Source organism: Anser anser (genome assembly GCF_964211835.1).
Source record: "Anser anser genome assembly, chromosome: 16".
Taxonomy (NCBI): Eukaryota; Metazoa; Chordata; class Aves; order Anseriformes; family Anatidae; genus Anser; species Anser anser.
This window is the reverse complement of record NC_139737.1, coordinates 5,853,080-5,875,777: the sequence shown is the minus strand read 5'-3', so window position 1 is coordinate 5,875,777 and position 22,698 is coordinate 5,853,080. Positions and strand designations below refer to the sequence as shown.

At 44.0% G+C, this 22,698-nt stretch overlaps 1 protein-coding gene across 3 annotated transcripts in view; it reads right to left on the bottom strand.

The window, feature by feature from the left end:
- Positions 1-22,698, bottom strand: part of ANKRD60 (ankyrin repeat domain 60) — a 299,598-nt gene that overhangs the window by 36,448 nt on the left and 240,452 nt on the right. Inside the window, exons 1-3 of one of the 3 annotated variants that reach the window (XR_014573108.1) lie at positions 13,562-18,693; positions 13,006-13,188; positions 8,561-12,520 (exon numbers count right to left, since the gene is read on the bottom strand). The exons of 1 other annotated variant lie outside the window; for it this stretch is intronic. The gene's annotated coding sequence lies outside the window, so the exon portion shown is untranslated. Of the gene's footprint in view, positions 1-8,560; positions 12,521-13,005; positions 13,189-13,561; positions 18,694-22,698 lie in introns of those variants that run through there. One more of the 3 variants, XR_014573109.1, reaches the window with a different exon arrangement.

Genomic DNA, 22,698 nt, shown 5'->3' with positions numbered 1-22,698 from the left:
AGCCGGGGTGCCTCAGTGTCAGCTCAAGTGCGAGCCATTTCCCTGACAGGGTGTTGGGTCTGCACACCCACCGAGCGCCGGCTGATGTCAATGGGACTATTATGATTTCACCCAGGCTCGCTGCTCCGGCTGCAGTTTCCCTCATTCCCTGAACAGCAGGGAAGGTCTAGACTGGAGCTACAAAGATTTCCACATAGACACACAGACAAACACAGATTTCTTTCCTGCCCTGCCAGTTTCGCCAACCATGAGAGCAATCCACAAAGCACATGAAGGCTTTCTTTTCTCTGCCCTGCTTGGCTGGCTTTTCTTAGCCTGTCTGAATGGCTCTACTAGCCTACCCATGAACATACAGACAAGTTTGAGCCTCTGTTGTAGATGACAAACTTTGAGAGAGAAGAAATGCAAGTATCAAAGTAGCAGTAAAAGAGATATATGCATGGGGGAGAGTAACTGTGGGATGGAGAGAGAGGCTTCAAGGCTGAAGAACTAAAGGAAGAGAAGAACTAAACTGGGACTAAGCTATGCAAGAGGAGATATCTAGCACATCACGCACAGCCCCACACAGAGGTCCTTTACAGAGCACAGCCTGCCCAAGTTCTGTGCAGCTGCCCTACCACATGCAGGGAAAGGGCCGCCTCCAGGACCTGAAGGAGCTCTAGTCAAGGGTAAGAACAGAATACAGCATCTGACTTTGCTGTGCTCTTGGGATCTGTCCAGAGGTGCACACAAAACTGATCCAAGTCCTCCACAGTCCTCCCTGTAAGCAGATGTTCTCCTGCTGTGTACTTTGTGTCTGCTCTGGAAAACCCTGAAGGATTTGATCCTTCTCAGTTGTGCTCTCAGCTCCCTCCTTGCCCAGGGTCAGGCCGAGCCCCGAGTCTGTGCCGCAGCAGCTTTCCCAGGGGAAGGGGAGCCTAGGGGGGAGAGGTGGGCCAGGAAGGAGGAAAACCGCTGTCTGTCTCTTCATCTCATGATCTTTAGATCACCTCTGCGCAGCGAGTGCCCTCATATACAGAAGTCAACAGAGGAAGAGCACACAACAACCTGAGAAGGGATGTGCCCTGGGAACGCCGGCAGTTAGTCAGGGTGCTCAGGCTAAACTGTGAGCAGAGAGCAGTGCCGAGACCGTTCCAGCTGCAGCTTGCAGCCTCCCACAACACAGACGAGAGGCCACGGAGCTGCTCCACACACAAGAGAGCAGCGATCAGGGCAGCAGGAACTCCAGCAGAGCCTGGAGCGGCCGTGGCACCAAACACTGTGCGTGGTGTGTGATGCAGAGCTGTTTGGCAGCCCAGGTTAATGCTGTGATGTCTCCTGCGTGACTCTGCCCTGTGAATCCGTTCCAAAAAATAAAAAAGCTGCAAACAAACAAACAACTAAAACAAAGACCCAGACAAGTCAAAGAAAGCAAGAGAAAGACGGTGCCGTGATTCATGTACCTGTAAGTGTTCCGAGAAAAGCAGCCATGACCAGAGGCATTTTCAACAGACAATACCACGTCAGCAGACCTGGCTGCTTTTAGGGTAATATCCTTGAAAAGGGCTGATTTTAGTGGAGGAAACAACATAAATAATTTGACAGTAATCTGGTTTATCAACTTGAGGGTTTAAGAAAGAAAATAAAATGGGGAAAGGGACAAAGCCTTGCATGTGCAGGAGAGAGGACCGCTGGGATGAACACAAACAACAGCTGGTGGTTCTTTTTTTTTTTTGGTTTTCATTTTTTCTTAAGAAAGATAGAAACGCACGTAGGAGAGTTATATTAATGAAATATTGAATCAAAATATTAATACACTGTAAGAAGAATAAACCATTCAATCTCCTGCTGTCTCTATTTTTAAAGAAGTATTTTTCAGTTTCCAAACTCTATAATACAAAAGGAGAAATCAAAGATTTCCTCTCTGCCCTTACTTTGTGTGCACTTCCAGTCCAGTGCAACTGCTCCAGTTATTTAACAAAAAACAAAAAAACCCACACAAACAAGAACATTTCAGGAAATGAAAGTTCAGAGAACGCTCATTTCATTTAATGATCCCTCCTTCTTTGATATGTTTACTGTATTTGCATCAGGTGTTACAGTTGGAAGCAGCTGCTATTGTATCAGTGAATACTTGTTTTCCAGTTGGAGTTTGCACAATCCCTGTCTCACAACGGTGCGTGCCAATAGCTTCAGTGCCGGAAAACACAGAAATAAACATAGGAACAACTGTTCTGCATTATGCGTAGCAACTAGTGAAAATTATTTTTCTCCCCTCTTCTTTCCTAATGACTCACACCCTCCAGAAAAATGACAAACTACAGCCCGTGTAACCTGCTTTTCCTCTAGAAGACAGTTCTGTTTTTCCCTCTCCAACCAGCAAACTTAGTAGGAAAAAAAAAAATCTGCATCTCAGTCCTTTTTATTCTCTATTTGATAAAAGCGATCTGATCTCCTTGAGAAGTGATGGGAAGCCTCTAAGGACTTCAATTCATTTATTTGAAGCTTAGCTGAACTTTTAAACATCCCACCCTTCTGCCTAATCCCTCAACAAGCTCACATTTCCCCTTTACCCCTCTATGGGCTTGCCTACAGGGAAATACCTTCCTAGAACAGCTGGACTAGAATAATTAATCCGCTATAGATTAGGCCAGTAAGATTCCTGCCTTGGTATTGTTCTGGAATAAAATTTATATTATTTTGCAAATGTAGGTCTGTGGCTTTTATTCCACAACCCATAGACTTATCCTGGTACGGCTAGCACCGAGCAGTTACTGTGACACCACAATGAAGGAAAATCTCCCTGCACAGACAAGCTAGGAAGGACGAGCTCAGATTCATCCAGCAAGGACTTCAGAGAGACTAAGCTGCAAACTGCAAGGAGATCATGGGGTTAGAAGCTACTACAGCTAATACAAAAGGCCCTTTCCCATACATACGTATCTAAGGGAAGGTCTCATTGGTCTGAGGTTTTATTCCTAGTGCCAGGCCATTGCTCTGCCCATCTCCTGACAAAAGCACAGCAATGCACGTGGGCAGGTAAGCCCCACTGAGATGCCTCACGAGCTCTTCTCAGAACAGGTGATTTTCCAAGCTCCTGTTTTCTAAACCAAGAACTCAGATCCCACTGGGGGGTCTTGCCAGGGCTCTCCAGGTGACATTGGCTTGGTTTCATGTGAGCACAGCACAGTCAGGAGAGGGCAGCTGGGGAGGGACCCCAGTGACTGCCTTGATGGCATTCATGGTGCCAGCACCAGCTCCACCACCCCTGCCTTCTGGCAAACTCCTCTCACCCTTGTGCTTTGGTTTCCCAGTTTTCTAGGGGGAATGTAATATTGCTTTGGGGATTAATTAATTGATGAATATAGAGAGCTTGGAAAGTGTAAAGCACTACACAGGAGTTAAGTGTTATAATTAGGAGCAATTCTGATCTTGATTACAATGAGGTAAAGCTGGAAGTCCTACACCACAGAAAGATTTAAACTGATAAAAAAAGATCAGAATCAGGGTCTTATGATTTTAAACGTAAACTTGGGCAGATTCCCTGCTGAGTTACATCTGCAACTGTAATAAGATCATGGAACATGACAACTTGTCATTTCAGTAAGAGACATAGGGAAAATGCCCTTTAAAAAAATTAAACAGGAAGGAAATTTTTAAAGTGTTTTCTTTGGCTCTGAAACATATGCCCGGGGAGAAACTGTTCTCAGCAATGCAGTGGATCTTGAAATATTTACTGGGTCTGGCATTTAACATAATCTTTCTTGTATAAATGATATAGGAAAAAACACATTATCTTAGGCTGCAATCTAGTGTGAGGATGAGATGATATTTTAATAGGGCTGCATTCATCAACTGTAACAAGGGAGGGAATGTGCTCCGATCCAACATGCCCTGTGGGCAATGTAAATAAGGAGTAAGCGACTTTGACCATCAGATAAGTACAGCAACGGGGGAATACAGACGGACAGACAGACTGCTAGGGAAGGAAAGCGGTTCAGGAGGGTGATCTAGCTGGGACAGGTATGCCTATCTTACAGGGATCCCATCCTCTCACTCCATGCTAAGACCCCCCAAGTAGGATGCTCCTGGAAACCTGAATTTCTCACTTGGCTTGCAGTGGGATTTGCATGTCTAGCCAGTGACACTACTATTTCAGACATAATTAAATTTTTAATTATGCTTTTTAATAGCCAGTAGCTACAGCTTTGCAGTTTTCTTTCTGTCCCTGTTGGATGCACCATGGAGCAGCACCATGAGCCTCCACCTTTTTTTTTTTTTTTTCCTTCCAGCAAGATCTGAGAGTGTGAACACACGGCTAGAAAAGAGTGCATGCATGCGTGCAGCTGAGCTTACAACCACACGTCATAGTTGTAGACTAAAATCAGAACTGGGCAGTGCACTTTAGAGCCACAAGTACATCCCTTCGAGGTTTTTGAACACAAGTTCTGAGAAAGAATGGGGAAGACAGAAAGGCCCAGATCCTCAAACATCACCAAATTTGCAGACAGAGTTAGTTCTGGGAAGAATATACCATCTTCCCTTCAAATCAGGCTGAGCACTGGTAAGTGTATAAAATAGGGAAAAAAAAAGTTGTTATATACAAGTAGCCACAGTAAAACTGAAAGGAAGTCCTTCAAAGAGGACTTGTGCTGGAGAATATGTTGTATTGAAAATCATCAAGGAGAATCAGAGAATTATTTGTGACCTTGGGCAAGTTGCTTAATCTCCTACTAGCTCAGACAGGCAGTCACACTCACCAAAACCACAACAACCTCCTCATTCCTCCTCTGTGAAAAGGAACAGGGGTGTGGAAAAGTGTACATTTTCCTGGAGATTCAGAAGGAGGAGAGGTCTAAATAAAACATGAAAAAATTAAAAGGCAGCTCATTTTGATCCAGTCATATCCCTCAACCTTTTGAAGTTTGAAGGACCTCTGACCTTCCTGAAGCAGTCCCAAGATTCCCTTTCACCCATTTGCAGAGAAAATGAAAAAGACCCAAATCACTGACTGCTCATTAATTTGCTTTTCTTTTCTCACGGTTTGTTTGCTAGCTTGTCTGTGTGGGAAGATGGAGTGGGTTTTTATTATTTTCTAGTCATTGCTCGCCCCACCTGTTTTAGGGACCATCAGCAGTTAATGGAGCACAAGCTGAGCATCACAGAACTGTAATGCCCGTAAGCACGTGCCTGTTCCCAGTCCCTTCGGTGTCACTCCCTCAGAGACACCCTTTAATCAGGGTTTCAGATGTACCACAGAGCAGACTCTGAACATCTGCAGTATAGAGGCGATACCGTACTGAAACACCAGCAGCTTAAATCCCCACAAGGCACCAAAACTGCCGTAGCTGTGCTGTGGGAAGGGCAACACGAACACCCTCAGCCTGCAGGAGCCCTTCACAGCCATCGGTGAGGCCAGCTCACACGCACACCAAGCGGCTTGCACAAGGAGGGCCTGCTTCCACGCAGAGGTGTGCAGCCCGGCTCTCCATCTGTGGGCCTGCTGACAGTTCACGAGGGCTGGGCAGGCTCAAAGGCATCCTTCCCTTCTCCCTGCCTACAGCCAGCAGCCAGATCAGCGCTGCACGTGTCTCAGCTCTATCCTGACCGCTCACAGCTCCACCAAGGCCGCCCTGCCCAGCCCAGGCCTCGGCCTGCGGAGGTGCTGCCACATCCCAGCACCTCCCCACCATCTGCATCGCCAGCCGGGTACAAACCAGGAGCACGGAGTGGCTGTGATTCGGCATCTAATTATCACAATGACTTAGCAACTCAGGTAACCATTTTCAAATTGCTGCTAATTGCTATTAATTTGCGTACACAGCAGCCCAACGGGATATACCGCCCAGGTGGCAGAGGGCAATGCTTGGTTTTCAGGTCCTAATTTTATCTCACTTTTTAAAGCAGGGTCTGAACCTCCAAGGTTTTGACTTCTTCAGATCCCCGTGTTATGAAGTTATGAGAAAACATTTGTGGTCGGGTGATTTCCTTTTGCCCTAGACAGCTGTCAAGAGCAGCAGAATGGCCCAAGGCAAAATCTGATGTGGGTGTAAGGAGTGGCTTAAGCCAATAAGTTAAAGTGACGGGTTAGAAAGCCTGGGGAAAAAAAAAAAGCCAATAATTGCCAAAAAAATCTTCCTATTCTGCTAAGTTTATTTAGTCAAATTCAGTGGCCCCTCTCCAGGCTTTCAGCCTTCTCCACATGCCTTAGAAAAGAACCTTATTAATCATTTTGCTTCTATTGTTTAATTATCCTAAGCATCAGCAGTACAGACCAACGCTTGGCTCTCGCAGAACAAATCCCAGTGGCTGCAGGAGGAGCGGGCACAGCTTTGGGGGCAGCACAGGCAAAGGAGGATTTAGGGCTCGGCGAGCACAGCACAGCGCTCAGCTCGGGACTGCACCACACAGACACTGGCTCCCCTGCCGCCCCCGCTGCAGGTTGCCTTTCAGGTACACAACAGCAGCCTTTTTGGAATGTATAGCTGTTTAGACATCCCAAAAGCGCTGCCACAAACTATATTTTAGGAACTGGAACATCAGCTGCTGCTTAAAATCCTCTGAGAGCTGAGAAACTTAATCAGATTTATAATAGGCCCCACAACCACTCCAGGTGAATCAAAGTGAAGATATTGCCTGTGTGTCATTTCGAGTAAAGAGGGATTAAAAAAGTATCTTTATTACACCCTACCAGTCTGCTAGGATTTTCTTTTAATGAGTAGTCTTCATTGGGAATGGACAAAAACTCTCCACCAACTGTTAAAGAAGGTGGTAAAATGGATTAGCGGCTCAGAGACAATTGTCACAGATTGTGTTTGTTCTTCTTGGGAAGAAAAAAAACACCTCAGTTTTAAGGAACAAATGCACATCTCCTCACCTCCCAGAATATTACTAACTGAAAGAAAATCTGTTCAGATTTTGACAACTTTCATAGGTATTTTTTTGGGGTGGAGGGGACTTCTGTTCGCCAAATTCCTGTCTGCAGGAAAAGGAGAGAAGGCAGTGCTAGTATTTGGTTCAATTTGCTATTTTTACAAATAGCAGTTGCAGTCTAGATATGCCCTTAGCTCTGGACACTAGCATCATCCATTGCTGTGCACAAATACAAGCCCGCATCATTTGCGAACTACAGCTTTTGGATTGACGATTGCTGCTGCCCAGAGCTGCACTGGGTCCTGCCGGCACAGGATGGGACTGCACTTCTTCACGGAGCTGCCCAGGATGCAGTATAGGCTCTGCTTTTGCCCTCTGTGTCCCACCCTGAAGCACTCACAGCCTGCAGCTTTCCACTAGGTTTGGGCACCTGCCACAGTGCGCTTCATTTTGCTAAGCAAACATTTGCAACACAAATATAATTACCTTTCTCTCTGGTAGCCTTTGCGGTCCAAATATTTTCACTGGAATGCTTACTCTCATTCAATTAAAAACTTAAATTACCTTTATAGAAATACCAGATTATTATTATTATTTTTATAAAGACTTAAAATTCAACTTTTGCTTCTTCTGCCTAATGTTCAGAGATGTCTCCCTTTGGAGGTCTCACTCTGAGTCCTTCATGATGCATTCACGGGATATAGACTGGCTGGTTATCAGGTAATATTTTATACAAAGGCCAAACCTTTATTTAATAGTCAGTCTTCTATTGATTCATGCAGGCAGTAATGGTGACTAACAGAGCTGTGATTCATTGGCATCTATTGGTATCACGGGGCTGAGGTTTTTCTGCTCTTCACAACCTCTTCCCTCTGCTTCTCCTAAATCCATATATATACCATTCTTTTGAAAATACAGAGGAATAAAATGAGAAGACTATTTTTTAGCAGTAGCTCTACACTTGTAGTAAAATTCACATCCTTCTACATGACATACCTACAGCTATTTTAGAGCCACATGCAATTTCCTAGAACCTCCCAAATTTATCTGCTATGCTGTTTCTTCATCTCATATTTCCTATCTAGCTGGAGAAGAAGTCAAGTATATGGGTTATAAGAAAACAGCAGATGATTCATGACAGCTACAATACTTAAAAATTAGCTATTCCTTGTCCATTTTATACAGGCACACACGCAGTACCTTGCCCAGAAGTGATCCATATTCTTCCCCTTGAAGTAAATAAATAAAGTCAGTCTTGTTCCTGGGTAGCTGCTTATAGTACCTTTGACTCAATCAGAGAAAAGAAATATGACAGCAAGAAGCTCCAAATTAACAAGAAGTATACCCATACACTTTCAGAGTATTTCAATTCTAAGTTTAAAAACACAAGCAGGTCACATGGTTTGCGGTAGTGAAGTTTTGGAGGCACTTCTGTCTCTACAAAGATATTTCAGATTTTTTACAGCAAGGACCAAGACCCCTCAGCAGCTCGGACTGCAGGCACCAGCCCTCTGGTTCACCTGGCTCCAGACTCATTGCTTGTTTTTACACAGAGAGGTGGATGCATCTCTAGGACCGTAACAACTTGGAACAAGGCCACCCACACCACTGTTGGTGAACAAGCCTCTGCCAAACCCTCTCAGTTGTGCTCTCAGAGAAGCAGGCACAAATGCCTTCAAACTGTGTTCTTAGTGGTCTGAAATCATACCTTTAACCACGGGCCTCCCCCTCTTCGATGACTCTTTGAGACCTACACAGCAGGCAACAAAACCCCCAGACCTTCTTCCTGCTGGAATCTCACTAACCCCTCATCTTTGCACTTCCCATCATCATCATCCTACCCAATGAGAGCACAAGCACCAGTAATGAAATCTTGGCCTTGTTAAATCAAGTCTGACTTTTACCACTTGTGACAGTGAGGCCAGGACTTCATTACAGGCCCTCCTTCCCCAGGCCTAGGTAACGGCAGCCAGAGCTTCACCTGGGGTGAAGCTGGGCCACTGCACGGTTTTGTTAATTAGTGGGTCATGAGTTGATGCTTGCAGACACACCATTGACTGCTTCTGAGGAACTCTGAGCCCAGTAAATCCCAAATGTTTGAAATTCAAGCTCTAAGGCCAGTCAGACAAAACCCACTATTTTTTCTTTTATTTCTTTATCTTCTGCCTCACAATCCACTGTAAAAATCTTTTCCCTCAGAGCCTGTCAAAACTGCCTCCCCAGGGCTCTGCCCTATTGTGCATGGCCTCATGCAGTCCCTTTGTAATACCCAAGCCATGCAGCTGATGCTCAGACTGAATTAGAAAGCAGGCCTGTGTCTGATCCGCAAACATACCTCCAGCCTTACTTTCCTTCCCTTAATGTATTCCAGTCTACGCCTGGGTAGTTAAAATCTTCAATTCCTACCACTCTTTCCTTTTTACATGCCTGTTTTATTTGCACAGTCATTTCACAGTCCAGTTGTTCTTTCTGGTCAGGTGGCCTATAAAATATTTCTATTACTAGTTTACTCTCTGAAACATCTCCAACTGCAGCCCGTAATGACATAGCAGGCCCATTCCAGCCTCTCTCAGATCCCCACTTTCAAAGGCTAATAAATCCTTTTTCTTCTCAAATAGCTCTCTCTTCTCTCATTCCTTTCTCTTCCTCCCCAAACAATCTAAACAATCTCTACTCTTTAATGTTAATACCTCTGTTATCTTCTAAGGAAACAGCAGTTGCATCCATACCTATTTCCCAATGGGCAATGCCTATGCGTACAGCTAAATTTCTAGCATCCGCAGCGCGAGGCAGCAATAAGCACCCCCCTCCTTCCATTCCCTGTACAAATATAACCTCTTCCCGACCGCATCTGGGACTGATGGCTTTGATGTTCCTGGTCAGGGTAAGCAGGGCTGGTTCTCATTTCTGTCCATCTTCCAGCAAGTCTCCGGTTCCCCAACTGCTTCCAATTTGTCTGGGAGGGAGGATCTGGTTAGAGTCAAGGATTTCTACTTTTTAATGTCTCTTCTACTGTATCCCATAAATATATTTAACTAGCCTTTCCCACTCCCACTGCAAGAAACCATCCTTCTGCCTGTGTTGTGGTGTGGGCTGGCTGCAAACAGGAGTGTAAGACGAACCTAGTGCTTGGGGCTGAAATTGTCCTTGAGGTCTGTGCTGCATACCTTGACCTGCAATGCCTTGAATTCCTCCAACTGCATTTTGTTAGCATATGTTTCTGCTACAGTGGGAGAGTGACTGGTACCTCGGGAGGTTCTGCTCAGCCAGGACTCTGCAGCTGTTCCTGGTACTTGTAGCTTTATGGAGGCAGACACAGCTTTGGGCAAAGCCCTGAGCTCTCCCTCACCATACTCCCTAACCATGTGCCCCATGGGGAGGTGACACCAAATGCCTTCTCGTCCCCTATCATCCATCTGCGTGACGATGCAGGAGCACAGATGCAGCATGAGCTGTGCAATGCTCCTGCACATCTAGCCTGTCATGAGCACCACACATGGTGGCCTGAGCAACATTTTTTAGAGTAGCCAGATGAGGAGTTCATGGACAACTCAAAGTCTAGAGCCTCCCAAATCACACTCAGAACATCCCTGGAAGATGGGACGCTCACATTCTTTTGCCATCATTGACATGAGAAACTGTAAAAAACTGCAAATCTTACACTGAGGAAAAAGTCAGAGGAGTGGCTTAGGATTCACTCCCATGTGCCAACGGTTACTAGTGTGTTTTTAAGCACCAGGCCAAAGTTTGAGCAAATTTACTCTATACTAAACTTACATATGCTAAAAAAGAAATCTGGCCCTGAAATGATTTGGTCCTATGGTGACTGTAAAACGGGATTTAAAACGTATTTCTATTAGTGATCTGGACAAGAGCTTGGGAGGGATGCAGAGGGACACAGCCAGCACAGTTCACAGCACCCAGCAATCCACCCTGCTCACTGCTCCAACTCCTTATTAGCCAAAAAGGAAGAGAAGAGCAATTTCCTTCTTTTCCTTTTTCACAGTCATGCTGCAGCCCTGTGACCAGGTTCTCCACAGAGCCTCACGTTGCTCCCTGGCACCCAGGGCATCAGCTGGATTCTGCACCACAGGAAAGCTTTATGTTTGTTAGCACTATGGGCATTACTCCCACAAATATCACAGTCATGCTACATACATCCAACCGGGCTGCCAAATGGTTTTGAGCCAAGCAGTGGTCTCGGAGCAAGTAATGTAGAGCCCTGGGAAATCCCTGAGAAGTCCAAAGGCAGAGCACCGACCACTCTAGTTTCCCGGCTGTTCAGTTCCCCAGCTACGAGCGGCACTGGCTTTGCAAGCCGTGCCACACCTGACCCCAACAGGCTGCCTACAAATGCACCCCAGGCCCAGTTCTGACTGCGCAATGGTAGGAGAGCTGCTGGTAGCGGTGGAATCACCATCGCCTTCCACGCTGGCCCAGCGAGCTGGTGATGCTTCCAGCAAGCACATGGCCGAGGTGGTACCTCCCAAAAACAGCCCTCCAGATCTCCGTGACACCCAGAGCCGAAGGACCTGGTCGGAGCAACTGCACTCCAGTGCTGCACCTGGAGAGAGCACTGGAATCACCAGCCTCTTAGCCCGCGTGAGTGGAGCTGGGAACATCCGGAGTACATATCTTCTTCTAATCTTGGAAGAGCTCCCATTGTGGTTTCCCAAACCCTGGTGTTGACACATCTTGTTGGGCCTTACAATACAGCAGTTGGACTTGGTTGTACTGAGTCAGACGGATCCCGCTTTTTTTTTTAGCCTGAGACTATTAACATAACATTTTAGTCCCTCCCACTCCTCTTCCAAACTGACACCCGCTACAGCTGAAGTTCCTAAAAATCTAGGAACCTGTTTTTCCTTGTAAGCCCAAAAATTTTTAAAAAAGGTTTGGAAGAAGTTTCAGGAGTTTTCCTGGACAAGGTCTGATTCATTCCTCCCATGGACGCACGTGTTGCAGTGGGGTCAAATATAAGACTTGGAGTCAAGAGCTGTTAAGGGTTTGGTCCTCCCACTGACTTTGTATGTGACCAAGGTGAATGAATTTTACCACTTTATCCATAACTTTTCTCATCTGGAAAATTGGCTACTAAAGATAACCCAAACCCATACTCTTTTGTGAGATCAAATTTTCTGACAATCCTGCAGTATTCTCAGAAAGAAAGGTGAGTTTATTAGGAGTTATCTGGTCACTCAATAAAATAGAATTATTCAAATGTGCTTTTTCTCTCCTAAACAAAAGTTTTTACCATTATTTACGAGAACAGAGACGATACATCAGGAACGGTCACGAAGCACCAGTGCCTTACAGCATCCCCACAGCTATCTGCGACACAAGTACAGGAACTTGGGCTGTTACGCGGACACACCAGCTCCGTTCCCAGCTCATTGCACAGCCTGTCCTCATTCCAGAGTGCTGAACCAAGTCTCAGCGGCTGGAAGAAGTCACCCTAGGACACTGCCGGGAGGAGGTGCGGTGGCGCAGGGCAGAGCATCTCTGCCCACTGGCGCCCTGCTATTTGCCCTCTTCTTGTGCAAGCAGTACTTCGGCTGAAAAGAACATCAGCTAAATGGCAGGATCGGGTTCAGAGCAATGCTGGGAGGCTGTAGTTCTGTAGAGGGACCCCATCATCTATATTATATGCCATACAGACACAGTTTTGCTGGGTAAATGACACAGTTAAACAAGGTAAATCAACAATGAGAGAGACGATGAGAAAATTATATTGACTGTAATGTTTACAAACACTCGTCACCTTCCAACTCACTGATGAATTGGTAATTTTTTTGCAGGAAGAAAAGATCCCTCTTGCTTTAAAGAAAGCTATTTGATGAGGCACAAGGGAAACAATTAAACATTTAATTCAGTTTGACCTGCTCTGTCATTATAGCTCTTTGTTTCCCCATCTTTCTCTTTTACTCTGACCTTTAGGATTGGGTACTTCGTGGTGTATTTTTTTTTTTGACCAGGTCAGATCAAACGGATCCTGTTTCCCAAAGATAACGTGAATGCAGAATATTAATGCAGCCTTCCCCTATTGTGTCCCTTCGCCTCCCTTCCCCCAGTTTCCCCCACACCCCATATGCCTCCCCCTGCCTGCAAGCTCATTTGCACAAAAGCACACCGAGTCCCCACTCAGCAGCCCACCTTGAACAAAACACTCCAGGACTCTTGAAACAGCAGAAGTGCTAATCAAGCAGGGCCCTGTGCTGTGTGCTTCTGCAGTGGTTGCCTGGCATAGAAATGGGCTGTCTGGCCGCAGCTATGAGGTAACGTCTGGCTTTTTTGCCAAGCTGCAGAACTAGTCAGACACTCCCTGGAACAACATTTCTTCAGGAAAAAAAAAAAAAAAGAAAGAAAGAAAGAAAAGTTAGGCAAGAAATGATCTTCCAGAAACTTCCTTGCATCTTTCTGTGTTCCCCACCCCCCCCCCCCGGGATTTTTTTTTTTTGGAAAAGTTATATAACCGAATTACTTAGAATGCAATGGGTTTCATCAGCTGATTTTGGGCAGTAATCTTATGAAACTGATTTCTCACACTAGTCACACTGGAAACTCGGAAAGGGGAATGAACACACACACACAAAATATAGACACACAGATGTACCCCACTCTTTTTCCTGCAACACAATCTAAATCTATCAGCTATTTTTGGATGCAAACTGAAATAGAGCGATACAAATTCAAGCAAGGCAGAGCTAACCTGCATCTGCAGCATCTTTTTTTCAGAGCCACTGATTAATCTAATTAACCAGTTAGAGGAATTTTTCCTTATGCTGCAGCAGCCCTTCTCTTTCCCCGAGAAATTCCTTATTTTCTGAGGTTGCATAGTACTCTGTATTCAGTCCATTCTGCTTTTCATAATATCCCTGACAGCTTTATTTTTTTTCTTCTTGGAGAAAAGAAAATACATAGTTCATTTTTCTGCAGGGAAGGCTGAAAAATAGTCTGATGAGACACGGCTGCTCCTTTGGAGATTAAAGCTCCCCGGCAAAACCTCTTGTATTAAATACGTGTATATACCTCAGTTAACAATTTAGGTTTGTCCCTGGGTGACACCCTTCGAAGAGTTAATTCCTGAGAAGCAGCATCTCTGAAAAGGTGCAAGAAGGAATGTCTTGTCCTCAGGGCAGGACCAGCCAATGGAGCCGGGTGCCGGTGATGTAATGCTTCAACCCGGTGCATCATTGGTTCCGGAGATGTCAGACTTGATAGGGTTTTGGAGAGTTTGGTGAAAGGAGCCTTAGCAGAAGAGCCTGTAAATTTCCCTGCACCAAGGACATTTCACTTCAATTCTCTAGTGTTCTTCAGCCGGAGCACGTCTAGCTGGGAGAAGTTTGCCCTGATGATAACACTTCTGCCTTGTGTCTTCTCGGTGCTGTTTAGCTATTCTGTATCCTGCTATCTGGGAGGCATTTCTCTGAAGTCAGACTGTGCTGGAATTACTTCTCCAGCCTGCCCATGAAATTGAAATGAATTTTTAATAAAAAGCAGTTGTTTTTTCTCTGACTCACCTCTGAACTCTTAATTGTTTCAGGCACCAACTTCCATTCCCCCAGCTTCTATTACCTTCCTAGGTTTTCATCTGCCCAGTCTTATTTCTTTAGCTGATTACTTCATGAGGAGATGGCTGATGATGTCTTAAATGAACCTCTCCAGTCTGGGCTTGCTCAGGAGGAAGCTGCTAGAACCACCAGCTCAGGAACACATAGCCCTTCGCACGCCAAGGTCCCAGGCTGCAGGATTTGCAGGAGAGCAGCTGCAGTCCCCGAAGCTGCCTGGCCACGGGTGCACTAGGTAGCTGCTTTGAACTTCAGCCATGATTCAGTCACAGAATCCTCTGAGTTTCCCATCCCTTTCTGTTCACTCATCTTAAATGAAATAAAGAGTCTTGTAAAACCTACAGGGGCGATTAAAGCTTGAGTCAAACCAGGGAGGAAACAGAAAGTGCAGAAGATGTTCGCAGACGTCTTCCGCGGGTCCCCTGGAGACGCCGGCACTGGTGATGCTGAGGTCAAGGCAGCGGCACACAAAGCCCCGGCCAGCCCACAGATCTCTGGAAGCTCCGAGCAGTTCAGTTTCCCGTACTTCCCCTGGGCACCCCGAGGAACCCTGCCAGTTGCCAGAGGCCAAAGATCACACAAGTGCTGCGGAGAGGAGAGCTGCTCCAAGATACAGACGGCTTAGCGCTGCTGAAGTTTGCTTTGTTTCCAAACAGGAATCTGAAATCGTGAAACTCCCTGAAAACTATGGAGTAAATATAATTTCTGCTCAGTTTTTAAATTTTATTTCAATAAAATCAAAATGTGTGTTTTGATGCAGACTTTTGAAAGAAGTACAAAAGATCTGATTTACTATTTATATAAAGAAAATTAAACTGAAATAATTCGTTCCAGAAATGGAACTTCTCCTGTCACCTCCCACTTTTGTCTAAAGTAAAACAGTTTCAGTGAGACTGGCCCAGGTCAGCGGCCTGTTTGAATAGCAATGGAACGGCACCTTCCCTAGGCCTAACTGCCTCCGCTTGGTGCGATAAGGAGGGCATGAAGATGAACTAAAGGAAACTCTGCACCTCCCCTCCTTGTGCTGTACAAAGGGATTAACCCTGGCAAACTTCTGCCTTCTCTGTGTGAGTAACACCATCTTAAAAACCTTTTAGAGAGTGAGATCTAAAACTAACCTAGAGAGTCTGTTCCACTCCCTACGTCTCCTAATAAGCAGAAAACTTTTCCTAATATCCAATCTAATTTTTTTTTTTCCTTTACTGCAAATTAAGCTGATTTCTTTTTAAGCTGATATCCTGCCTCCAGTAGAAAAGGGAAATAACTAACCATCGTCCTCTTTGAATCAACCTACTCCACAGTACCAGGCTACTGTCATGCCCTTCCTTATTCTCTTCTTCCCCAGACTAAACCAGTCCAGTTCTTTCAATCTTTTCTTCTCACTGATGGTATCTACATTTCAGATATTTCCTTTTGTCCCTTCCCTAGGATTTTGTCTCTACTTTTTTGAAGGTTTCCAAAACTGGACCTAGTGTGCTGTGTACTGCTCCTGACCAATGCACTGCTGCATCTTCTCACCCTGCTTACCAACACAGGCAAGGAGAACAGTCATTTCTTCTCAGAATAACGGCTGATAAAACCTAGAGAGGGGACTGTCAACCAAGTAGGTCTCCTGCTTTGTGACATTTTGTTGAAAAAGTGTCTCTGCTTGAGTTGCTTTAAACAAAGAAAAAACAGTCATATTACACCTCCCCATCTTCCCAGAGGAGTAAGGATGCACAGTGTACCCTGAAGGGAATATTTCTGGTAACTTTGCCCAGTGTTTCCACAGCTCAGCGCTTAGCTGGACTTTCCGTGTGCTACCAGCTACCTATTCGTTTGTACTGACTTTCCAGTATTGTAAAGCCAGAATATCTCATAAATGCTGATGAGGTAATTGTCATTACTGGTAAAGGAGGGAGGGATTTAATAGCAAGCTGTTGAAACCTATGGAAAGGAAGACCACAGATCAGCCCCATTCCAGGGCGGCACATGCATTGGTTATGTGAAGTGTTATCAGTTAATTTCATTCTTCTGAATCTATGGGATGCAATCCATCCTGGGTCATCTTGCTCATCCTTTTCAGCTGAAACATCTGTCATCTGTATTGAGGTGGTAGAGGTTTGTTACCACCAGCGAGCCTTGACCTCTCATTTCTTTCTTTGCTCTATTGAGTAACATAAGGTTTTGTTCTACCTTGATGAAAAGAGCACATCATTTCACTACTACCGAAGTCGAGGTATTAAGATGAAGATACTGTACAAGCACACAAGACTGAGTTTAAAGCCCCACCACGTAATTTGTTTTAGCACTGTGTTCATGGATTGTGACGAAGAAGCCTGTGACAGTAGAATGTAATGACAAAGAAATGCATACCCACTGATTCTACAGTTTTCTTTCCCCGCAACAGCAAGACCACCTTTTCTGTTCCAGACCTTTCTCACGCTTCAGGAGACATTTTGTGTTGGCTTTGGAGTTACAACAAATAAATGTGCTGTGCCCAGGCCCCTGCCCTCCCTGTGGATGCTGTATGTGGAGAAGTCAGGTATGGCTGTGCAGGGTGTTTGCTGTGTGGTTTATAGCAATGCATCTCATTTGTGACTCCAGCTAGCCGAGCGTCTCAACATTGCTGTAATAACAATGACAGCTGTGTTTGGAGTTGTTGTTTTTTCTGCGTGTGTGCTGCTTTGCTACAGGGAGTCTTTCCATTTACTTCAGGCAGTTTGAGAAAGGGCCTTTGCTCTAGCAAATATCTGCTGCCGCACAGACTTCCGTACAAGCCAGCCATTGAAGCAAACCACAGGGAATATGCAAGTACGCAGGGAATAAAAATGAACAGGGAATTTGAAAATATGACTATTTCCAAATACCTTCTGATGTGACATGGAAGTCCAGCGGACAACCAAATGCACTACCAAGTACTCTGGCTTCCCACAGTGTTTGGAAATCCGTGCAACCTAAATGTGCAAAAATGTCAGCCTGCTCACAACCACTCCTCAGCCTTGTCCCCAAAGCTCCTATCGTGTTGATACTTTAAAAGTATCTGCAGATGCCTTGCTGCAGGGTGACATGCAAACCCTTTCTCTGGCAGTCCCCGGAGCACGGGCACTCAGCCTTGCAGCCAGCCCCATCTGACAAACTATTCCTGCTCCTTCAGGTGCAGACAGGCCCAAAGTGAGCCACACAGGCAAATAAAATTACTCACCCATGCCAGTGACTCCTGTAGGAGAACCCCCCAATTTAAGATGTTTGGATGTTTTACTGTCACCATGGTTTTTCATAAATTGCTTGCATTTGAGAGCCGAAAAAATTCCACTCCGCAGGAAATAAAGTGTCAATTTAAGTGTTAATTATATTTTCATATCAGAACATAAACTCCAGTTTGTAAGAACATGGGAGTCCTTAAAATATGTGGTAATAAAAAATTGAAAACAGCTAGTGTTCTTGAATCAATTTTCACATTTATAACTTTAAAGAATAGTTCCCTTTTTCTATCTCATTTTGTCAGCTCTCAAGTATGTATGGCTTTCTGCTTGCCTTGTCATTTCATCAAAATATGTCAGTCTGTAATTTGCAGCATTTCTTTCAATTAAAACAAATGCCCCCCTCCCCAACAAAAACAGAAACAGAAACAAAAAAAGCAGAAGCAAAGTCTCAATAATATATTAAACTATTTGGGCATGGTAATCTGAAAGAGCATATATAATTTATTCTGTCAGCTATAGCAAAAACGGCAAACATTCAAGCTGTAATGTAAAGAAAATATCCTTCTACTGCTATTAATGGCTGCTGTCTGTGGTGTATACACCACTGGGAATTTTCATAGGTCATTCACATCATAAATGAACCACAAACAATCCTGTAGAAGATACTGTAGATACCAGACTTACCATAATATCTGAGGGCTTTCTTTGGAGTCACAAAAATTGGACCTTCCATACATATGATTTACTTTATTTACTGGATTTCAAAATTTTAAATCTTTCCAAGGTCATTACAATAATGAGAAGCAGAAAGTTAAAAGATGCTGACTACAGAGTTTGCAGAACCTTTCCGATACCTTCTAAGCACTCATTTCTAATTCCTAAAACTACTGACTTCTTATTTTTAAGCTTCTCCAAACTCCTGCAAATCCCATGAGCCTGTAGCAGTCTTCCAAACCTCTAGCAGTACATTTACTTTCTGCCGAGTTAACTACTAGACCTAATTAAACAACACTGTCTCATCTGAGTGGATGATATTCTTACAGTCTGAATACAAATTAAAATTCCAATTCTGTTAACATTCAGGTCAGTTCATCAGAATAAACCTCTTTAAAACTGGAAGACTAAAGTGATTTCAAAGTCAATCATACTCAACTCATTTTTAAGGATGCCATTTGTGCTAGTCTCTATTGGTTGCCTTTAAATAATAATAATAAAAAGAACTAACAGTTCTCAGATCAGCCTAATTCAATGAAATAAAAATAGGGAATTTTACATGAAGGGTTGCTAAAGAGCTTCAGTTTCCAAAGGGCAGGCATGCAGTCCTGCGTGTTGAAAATTGCACAGACAGTTGCCAAAACAGCATGTGCAAATTAGACATCGTTCACATAATGAACTTGTTAGAAGACTAATTCAAGATTTGCATGTGGAAATCCGAATGTAGAGCTACATTATTCCTTGTGAATGCAGATGTATCTATTAGCGTGTGTATTTTAGCAGATGTTATTTTGAAAACAAGATCCCAAGTTCTCACAGTACCGAAATTAATAACCAGAGACTGCAATTTCTTGGAGCACTTCTCTCTTACATAGGACATGATACTAGACAATCTGAAATGTTGAGTTTTCAGCTCACCCTCATAATAGATTTTCTGTGTGAGCTCAGGGAAATTATATTACTTTTACCTACTTTTGTTTACCTATGAGTGAAATGGCTTTAATATTCCTTTTCTGCCATCAAATGCACACTGTCAGACTCAATTAGTGTTTGTAATTCTCTTTAAGCTCTGCAAATGATCACATGTTTTAGAACAGAATTAAAACTTGAATCGTTTAACCCAGCTATTTTCTTACTGCAAATGCTAATCATTTGGCAATAATTTTCTCATGTTAAAGAGGCGGAAAAAGAGTGAGAAGAAACAGACACAAATCCAGGTATACTGGCAACCTTGGGGGTAGGCTGGGCCGTCATAATTGGAGCTGGCATTTTAATAAATAAGTAGGCTTTAGATGAGGGTGTACAGAAGAGCACAGAAAGCAGAAGCTGTGCTTTCACCCACCAAGCACGAGAAGGCTGCTTTTGGTTCAGTGTGGTAGGGAACCTACCCCTCCCACTAATTGCTTAAAATGGTGACTTTCAAAATGTGCACGCCATGGGTGATTGTTTTAGGGTTCAGCTGCACTGATGACAAATGCAGCCTTTGCTTAGCATTCGGTTTGCATATTGCTAAAATACATATACGTACCCAGGTTTTAGGCCCTGTAATAATTCTTTTAAAAGTGCAGTGCTATTTTCAGCATTATCTTCATTTTATTCTCATTGAAAATAATCGCTGCAATTTAGAGAGTGTCTAATGCCCTGTCGTTATCTCCAAATCTCTAGTAGTAGGTATGCTGGCATCCAGTAGTGAACCTAAAAGCTACGTAGCTTTTCAAGTTGCAGCATGTTAATCTCGTTTAGTATGTAGAATGATCTCTCTAATTGAAAAGATAAATGCAGCCTGGCCCTATCGGTACTGTTTGCATTTGAAGTCCAGTAAATGCTAGGAGAAGAGAAAAAACACACCAAACCCACAGAAGCAAAACTGATGCAAGTGTTGGTTTTGAACTCAATAACCACATATGATTTGGCCTGCCCACGTGTGCTCTCTCCACAAAAACTGAAGGTGAGTAGTATTCAAATCGCCTTGTAGAGAAAGAAATTTGCATTCAGGAAGACTCGAGTACAAGGCTAGTGAAATCTTGACTCTTTCTAAGACATTAGCAAACCTCTTGCTGCCTTCATTAAGAGTAAGATACCACTGCCGGATGGTTTGTGCCTTAACCTGTTATACTGACACAGGGGATGTAAACCAGAGCGCTGATACTGACTCCAGTTTGCTTGAAAATTAACAAATCTTTGATTTCTGACTGGTCAATCAGTAACAAAAGCAAGAGGAAAATGTATTTTACAATAAAATCCATAGGACATGCTTTGTGTCTATCACTATTTTATCTGTTCCTTGTACCTGTTCAATAGGCCCTTCCTATGCTCCCCTCTCTCTCCCCTTCACAGAAGCTGATGTCTCCTGAAGGACACGACAAGAAAGCATGGACTAACTTTTCTTAAGTATCAGAGTATTAGCAAAAGAATTATACTCCTGCACAAGTAACCTGGCACAATGCAGCCATCAGTATATGCCATCCTCTGTAGTATGGCACGGCTACTTTGTGGAATAACCTGAGATGTCTGTATATGCCCACTGACTGCTGGTTCTCAAATCCAGACAGGGAGGAAACCTTCCTAAGAAATCTAGTCTAAGCACCAAAGGAAAAAGGCTATAATATGGATCCTGAATGTTTGCTGCACATCACACATTCATGTGGTTTCACTTACTCTGCTCCCACTCTTGCTTTCAGCTGGTTGGCAATACCCAAGGGTGTGGTTTGCGTGTGAGATTAGACAGGTTGAGAGGCAGGCTTTTATCATTGTTCCTGCAGTGCATGTGATTTTTTTTTATGTGTTCCTACTTGTAATTTTATCACTTGGTTATTATTTCACAGTGGTTTTTATTGCACTTTTTACTACAGGAGTCTTGTGGGTACTGGTGTTAGCTATTGGGGAGCAAGCTTCAGTCGCTGTAGTCTGCCTGTGAAAAACAGGTACTTAGGTGGCCAGCAGAAGTTGTTATTTTCTGTCTGCGAAGTCTGTATGTTGCGATGAAACCTCAAAAGATGCCAGGTTATTTTATTGAAAAAGCTGTCTGTGCTATTGCTTCATACACATCCCGAAGAAGTTTCTAACACTGTACAGCCCAGGCAGAAGAGTGCTTGAAAAAGCTTACAGGCAGGCAGGTGCTATTATCCGAATTGGGTCACTCATTCCTAATTATTTATAACCTCTATCTGCAGTGTATTGCACAGCATGATAAGTACTCTCTAACAGGAAGCTTCCTGGACATCCAGCTTCGGCTGTTTTCTCTCACAAGGAATCCCTTTACAGAGTTCCCCTTGGGCTTGTAAGACTGCTGCTCGTCTGCTGGGCCTCAGGGCAAGTCAGCATTGTGGATGTGCTCCCTCCTGACCTCCAGCCATCCTCAAGAATAACATTTGCAGACTCCTTGTAAAGCTTCCGATAATGAGGGCTCCCTCATTACAAAGTCTAATTATGAGAGTGTGATTGTAGGGGACACAACCTTAACATACAGGCTTCCGTGACCCTTTTCTTTCCCCAGTTTATCTGGATGCTGCACCAAGCTGGAACTGGCAGCACGCAGCTAACATCCTCGCTGAGCGTTCCCCTTCAGTCCCACACTTGCAGTCAGTTGCAATCAGTTTGATGAACCAGTGGGTCAGCAGGAGAGAAACGAGGCATATTAGTCTTTAAGCTCCTTAGATAAAATGTCCCAGTGAACTCTGGCAAGAAGAGGAATCGGAGTGGGACCCCGCAGTTAGGGGAGGGGAATTAATGTATGTTTGCTGGTTTTATTTTAAGGAAATCAATGGGTTTGCTGGAGACCGGGTGATGGAACACACAGCTGGTGGAATGGACAGCCAAAGATCACTATTTTCCTTTTAAGCAAATCAATGTGTTAATTGGGAGTCTGGTGGGATTCTGAAGCTGCTAATGGAGGTGGGGGCCAGTGGAGGATCATTAGTCTTTATTGTAAGCAGTACAGTTAGTTAATTGGGGTGTGATTGTGTTGTTGAAAGAGAGAACAGGCAAAGAATGAAAAGTGATTTTTAAAAGCTGTCACTTTAAGCTCTCCATAATGAAATGGATTTATTAAAAAAAGCTAAGGAAAGATATAATTTGTTTCTCCTTTAGGTCTTTGAACTAGGGGAGATCTTCATTTTGATGAGACCATTCACTTTTATAAGGCAGGTTTTTCCAGCTTTCCAACCCAGATTAGAAAGAAGTGAAGTCATCCTTGGAAAGTTAGTATTTTATTTATCTGAGCCTTATGAAGTTGGTGGCAAAGCTTCATTAGGCCAGATGAGATCAGATCTTCTCCAAACACCCATATAGACACAGCTCCATGTTTTATTTCAACTTGGATTCTTTTTTTAAATTTTTTTGATAGCCTGGGTAAAGATGCATGATTCCGCATAGATATT